Genomic DNA, 7069 nt, shown 5'->3' with positions numbered 1-7069 from the left:
TGAGGTTAAAAGAGAAAAAGAAAAATAAATAGGATTATTCCAGTCTTTATGACTCCAGTCATATGTAAATCATATGATGATGCATTAGATGTAATCTGAAAATTATAATAGAGTTTAGGAAATAGCTGTATATAAGATTAATACATGTCAGTTGCATTTCTATAGACTTGTAGCCACTAACTTCAAAATATAACTACAAGATAAAATGCTATTTGCAAGGATTTTAGAATATCAGTTCCTATGAGTAAATACAATTAAAGATGTGTAAGTTCTCATTGGGGGAGATTTTTGAAGATGTATTAAATAAGATAAGTAAATCAAGTTATGAAATACTTTATTCATGAGTAGAAATACAAAATGACTTAGATGTCAATTTTTCTAAAGTGATCCATAGATTGGATATAATACCAGTCAAAGAATACAAACTTGCCCAGCTGTGTGGCTCAGTGTTGAGTGTCAACTCATGCACCAAGATTCCTGGTCAGGGCACATGCCCAGGTTGCAGGCTCAGTCCATGGTAAGGGGCATGCAGAAGGCAGCTGATTGATGTTTCTCTCATCAATGCTTATATCTCTGTCCTCTTCCTTTCTCTATAAATCAGTAATTTTTTTAAGAAAAGCTTAAGAGGTTTTTAAACTCAAAATACTTCGATATCTAATTTGTGTCCTAACAATTTAATTGTTAGGGCTCAGTCCCACAAAATCATTCCAGGTGAAATGGGGTACCCACGCTACCTATGCTTCTGTCTGGCCAACTACAAATGTGGGGCATTTTCACCACCCCCCTCAGAACAAGCCGAGTGGAAAAGATGTATAGGGCAAGGTATTTGTAGAGGTAGAGTGGGGAACTGCCATGCCCTCTCTGAGTGTGCCATTCTTCCAGCACTTCAGTGTATTCACCAATTTGTAAGCTCTCTGAATCTTGCTATTTAGGAGTTTTTAAAGAAAATTTTATTTTGTGTGAATGATTGGTTAAATCTTTGGCTCTTGGTAATAACTCAATCTCCAACTCCCGTCTCCCTCCCTGGACTTTGAAGGGAGAGTAGGTGTTGAAAGTTCCAAATTCTAATCAAAGTTGGTATCTATCTATCTATCTATCTATCTATCTATCTATCTATCTATCTATTTATCTATCATCTATCTATTATATTACAGCATAATAGAGCTTTTCATACCATATGATAACATTCATCAAAGAGAAAAGGGCCAAGACACTTTGGAGATTATGATTAGGAATCTGGGTGTATTGGGGGAGGGGAGGCTTGGTTTGCCACTGTGGTAACCAACAATATGGTAATGGTACTGGGTTTGACAAATTGATAAATGAAACAGACTAGGGAGAGCCCAGGCCCATTCTATGATAGAGGTGACCTATAAGTGGGGAAAGGAAGGCAAAAATGGTTGTCTCATGATAAAAGATAAAATTGGATTACCTCAAATCTCATAAAAAAATCAACTCCAAGAGTTGCAGGTTCTCCATGCCAGTTGGGGTATGTGCAGGAGGCAACTGATTGATGTGGCTCTCACATCAGTGTTTCTCCCTCCTCTTTTCCACTCTCCCTAAAATCAGTGGAAGAAATATCCTCTAGAGAGGATTAACTACAACAATAAAAAAACAGCCTTGGAAGAACGTATATTACACAATTGACAAAGAATATAAAGAACACACAAATCAGTAAGAGCCTAAATAATCCAATAAAATAAATGACCAAATGATAGGAATAGGCAATTTAAGAAAGTAGAAATTCATGACTGAAAAATATAAGAACAGATACCGAACGTCACTGATGATTAGGTAAATACAAATAAAATACCGTTTTGAAGTCTGATCAGATAAAGTATGAGGATTTGGATCCATAGGTTCTTCAGTACATTGCTATTGGTAGTGTAATGGTAAACTTGTTACCACTTTGGGAAACGAAAGTTGAATATCTGTCACTTAAGATCCAGCTATTCTGCTCCTAGATATAGGAACACCTCTATACATTTTCAACCAGAAAATGTATAAAGTATCCATAACATTGCTGCTCACAGTAGCAGAAACCTTGATTAATTCAAATGCCCATCTGAAGGACAAGGGATGAATTAATTGTGATAGTGTCAGACAGTAGAATATTATACAGCAGTTAAAATGAAGAAAGTATGCTGACATGCAGCAGTACAGAACAATGTGGGTGGGTTTTTTTTTTCCCTTTATTGATTTTTAGAGAGAGAGAGGAAGGAAGAGGCAGAGAGATAGAAACATCAATGATGAGAGAGAATCATTGATTGGCTGCATCCTGCACATCCCCTACTGGAGATCGAGCCCACAAGCTGGGCCTGTGCCCTGACTGGAAATCAAACCAGTGACCTCTTGGTTCCTGGGTCAACTTTCAACCTCTGAGCCACACCAGCTGGGCGAATGTGTGTGTGTTTTTAATTTTCACCCAAAGATATGCTTTTATTAATTTTTAGAGAAAGAGGGAAGGAGGAAGGTAGAGGAGACAGGAAGGCAGGAAAGAGGAACAGCAATGTGAGAGTGAAACATCAGTTGGTTGCCTTCCATACTCACCGCGATGGGGGATCAAACCCACAACTTAGGTATGTACCCTTTTGGTGCATGGAACAACACTCCAACCGAGCCACCTGGCCAGTCCAGAAGAATCCTTGTAATGTAATATTAAGTAAAAAATGTGAGTTGCAAGAGGTTATAGTATGTAGCTTTTTATAAAGTTAACTAAAGTGTGTTTGTGTACTTGCATTTATGTAAGTACATGTGTGTATCATATACATGTATAAACATACATGCATACATAATAAACTTGTGAGGAATACATAAAGGTGTAATAAAAAAGGGGCCCGGTTAGTGTGGCTCAGTGGTTGGGACAGACCCATGAACCAGGAGGTCACTGGTTCTGTTCCTGGTTGGGGCACATGCATGGGTTGCAGGCTTGATTCCCAGTAGAGGGCGTGCTCAAAGCGGCTCATAGATGTTTCTCTCTCATCGATGTTTCTATTTCTCTATTCTTCCTTCGGCTCTATAATCAGTAAAACATATTTTTTTAAAATATATTTTATTGACTTTTTACAGAGAGGAAGGGAGAGAAATAGAGAGTTAGAAACATCGATGAGAGAGAAACATCGATCAGCTGCCTCCTGCACATCTCCCACTGGGGATATGCCTGCAACCAAGGTACATGCCCTTGACTGGAATCGAACCTAGGACCCTTCAGTCCGCAGACCGACGCTCTATCCACTGAGCCAAACTGGTTTTGGCAGTAAAACATATTTTTTAAAAAAAACTATAAAAAGGGAAGGAAGAGGAAGAAAAGGAAGGCAAAGGTTGGTAGAGATAATCATTTAGATGTAAATTAAAGTCAAGGTCTATGCTTTTTTTCTGTGTGCCATGTTTGTAGATGCTTATTATATTAAGAACTAGAGGCCTGATGCATGAAAATTTGTGCAAGAGTAGGCCTGCCTTCCCCCGGCTGCCGGCACTGGCCTCCCTCCAGCACCCAGGACCTGGGCTTTGCTGTGGCCACTGGCAGGCACCTGGGACCCAGGCTGCTTCCCCCCAGCCCTGGCTTTGTCCGGAAGGATGTCAGAATGACGCCTGGAAGGACGTTCGGTCTAATTAGCATATTACCCTTTTATTATTATAGATTAATAACAGCAGGCCATGCATAGACATGAACCAGCAATTTGAATATCACAAACTAAAGATTATGGTTAATTCAGTTCTGTGCACCTAGGTTTAAAAAGTAGGTTTGTCTGTCACTGCTCTAATTCTGGTTGCTTCATGTTTCATATTTACTATTAACCTTTGTCTTATGTTCACTTATTTACTAATATTTGTTCATGCTGCCCTTTTTCTGCTCTGTTTCCATTCCATATATCATACTTCCATCAAATTAGTACTTCTCAACTCTGAAGTAATTATTTCCTATAGATCAGTGATTCTCAAACAAAAATGATTTTATCCCTCATGGGTCATTTGGCAGTGTCTGGAACAGTTTTGAAGGGCTACAAGTGGTTTGAGTTTAGGGATACTGTTGAACACCTTACAATGCACAGAACAATACCTGACAACAGAGAATGATCTGGTCCAGTATATCAGTAGTGCTGAGGTTCAGAAACTCTGCCATAGGTTTGCTGTAGTGAATCTCAATATCTTAGATCCAACTTATCATCATATATGTTCTTTGAGGGCTAGTAGGGTTGAACAAAGGAAAGAAACTAAAATTTTAAAGTATTATTTGATGGAAATGGGCCCCAGACTAAAAATTGAGGATAAAATAAAGAATCTAGCTCTAAACTTGCAAGTTGATTTTCTTTACTTTGATTTTTTTGATGCCTAACAGTGATTAAGGCAACCCTATTTCCTTTATTCATACTTAATTTTGTGCATTTGTTAAATTGAGCTGCAAATGAAGAACAGAACTATGATGAGTACTTCTATCTATTAGTGGAAACTTTAAGTTTTTAAGATTAATATTAGGCCACATGTGATGATTTCAGGGTAGGCTGGGAAATGTTAAAAGATGACTTCCTGAAAAAAAAAAGTAGTCATGATGTATAGATTTAAAAATAAGCATGTATTAAAGATTTTCTTTAAGTCATGAGGGAGCCAGTCACATGTTATAGATCAAGAATAATTAAATGAATGTGCAAACTGGTTTTTTCAAGGGAGAGGTGGGAAGACATTTGAACCTCTACCAGATAGAACAGAATACACATGTCTGTAGACAAGAATTATTTTGCAGTGCTACTAGTTATCTATACCTTACAGAGGTGTAACATATCTTCCATAGAATCTAAATCAGACACTGGAAGGAGGGATACCCTTTAAATAATGCATATTTTTCCACTGAAGCACCATTTTTTTCTTTTGCACTATTTGGGATTCAGCTTGACTACCTTGAAAGCAGGGATGAAGGAGTTAAGTAGAAGCATAAGATTTTTTAGTTGATAGTGTCCCTCAAACAATCCCTTTGTCACACTGATGCTAGGAGTACCACTGCTCAGCATAGTAAATTTCAAGTCCTTAGTATAGCATTTAAATTTCCCTCTGATGTAATTCCAACATAAATATCTCTCAGGTTTATGTTCACTCTGCACCTCCTCTGTGGTACCTCCCCCTTTCTCCCACACATAATATTTCATCATCGTGGACACCTGCATACATTCAGACCTTGTTTTTTGTTGTTCTTTCCATTTGTATTAGCTCATTGGTTTGTAGTAAACATGCCAAATCAGCTGTAAGATCTTTCCTAATATCCGTGGGAATGGCTCCCTTTGTGTTTCCATGCATAATAGTTCTCAAAGTGTGGTCCCTTGACAACCGAGGTATCCTTTCATTATCACCTGGAAGCTTGTTAGGATTGTAAATTCTTGGGCCCTATTGTTGACCTATTGAGTCAAAAACTGGGCATGGGGCCCAGCAAATGGTTTTTACAAGATTCTGAAGGGTGCTAAAGTTTAAGAACCAGTGTCATGATGAATTGCACGTTTTTAATAGCTATTTTGCCTTATATTTTATATCATTCTTTAAGCCACTTGATAAGAACCCATATTTCATTAATATGGGTTCACTAATACATAGTAGATATTCAATACATCTCTACTAACTTGAAGTTAATTCCTTATGAAATAGCTAGAAAACAAAATTTATTTATCATTTGTTTGTGGAAATTACACTGATCATTCAACTAAATAATAAATGGGCGAAAGTTACAGCTATGTTCACTTGTATATATACTTTTCCTTCTACTGCCTTTATTTCAGCAGAACTTGCCACTTGACCTTGGTTTGAAAGTTACATTGAATCGATGTTTTGCACTATGGCCAAAATGCCATGTAGGATTTAAGAGCACAAGACTTCAGAATCAGAGTCCTGGCTTTGCTTCCCTACTCCCTCCCTAGAGGGATAATCCTTGTTCTCCTTATTTATGAAATAGGGAATTCTATTTCATAGAATTGTTTCAAGAACTAAGAGTTAATGAGTGTATTTGGCAAAGGCAGAGAGGTCCTTTGAACCTGTCTTCTGGAATTAAAGTTTTCTTAATAGGGTTTCACCTGGATTTCTTAACAGTCATAGGTAAAACATTATTAGTTATTTTTGTTTGCGAGATTTTTAAAATGAGATTTATTGTCATGTTTCAACATAGTGTTAAATATGTTTGTTGTAAAAAGTTTGGCAAATACAGAATAGTGTAAAAGAGAGGAGAAAATCCACTCGGTGATTACCATTGTTAAAGTTTTGGTGGGTTCCTTACTAGATGTTTTTCTATGATATTGTGCATGTTCACTCATCTGCTTTTCAATTGGGATATGGTGAGCATTCCTAAGTCATTCAAGACATTTCACCAATGGAAGCTGTCCAATTGAAAAATATAGTTGATTGTATTTGAAGCATTAAAAACTATTTGTCTTTTTGGATTGTAAAACTGACACATGTTTGTTCTAGACAATAGGGAGCAATAAGAAGGGAAAATAAATTGCATAAACTCTATAGGGAAACCAGCCACTGAGTAGTACATTTACATGTTCATTTTTTTAGTCTTTATAAGAAACAACAAATTGGAATTCAAGATAAATCATTTTGAATGCCTAACAGTATCACAAGCAAATTCCAATCCTAATATATAAAAAGCAAGGGGCCATCACGACCGAAACAACTGGATGGACTACCGAACAGTAGCTGCGTGGGGCGACCAGGCTGGCAGGGGGGTTAGTGAGGGACGACCAAATAACGGAACAGCAGGCTGTGTGGGGTGACCAGGCCATCCGGGAGACAGTTGGGGGTGACCATGCCAGCAGAGGGGGCAATTGGGGATGACCAGGCCGGCCGGGGGGGCAGAAAGGGGCAACCGGGCTGGCGGGGGCGACCAGACTGGCAGGGGGGACAGTAAGGGGTGACCAGGCCAGTTGAGGGGTGGGCAGTTCGGGGTGACCAGGCCTGAGGGAGGGCGGCAGTTGGGGGTGACCAGGCCGGCAGGGGGCGAAGTTAGGAGCAACCAGGCCTGCGGGAGGGCAGTAAGTGACGATCAGGCTGGCAGGCAGAGGCAGTTAGGGGCGATCAGGCTGGCAGG

At 38.9% G+C, this 7069-nt stretch overlaps 1 protein-coding gene across 6 annotated transcripts in view; it reads left to right on the top strand.

Moving 5' to 3' along the window:
- Positions 1–7069, top strand: part of PAN3 (PAN3 poly(A) specific ribonuclease subunit) — a 141105-nt gene that overhangs the window by 103208 nt on the left and 30828 nt on the right. The window lies entirely within an intron of this gene.

The sequence above is a fragment of the Myotis davidii genome, unplaced genomic scaffold (genome assembly GCF_000327345.1).
Source record: "Myotis davidii unplaced genomic scaffold, ASM32734v1 scaffold65, whole genome shotgun sequence".
NCBI classification, from domain to species: Eukaryota; Metazoa; Chordata; class Mammalia; order Chiroptera; family Vespertilionidae; genus Myotis; species Myotis davidii.
Note: the sequence above shows the minus strand (reverse complement) of the source record. Positions and strands in the feature narration are given on the sequence as shown.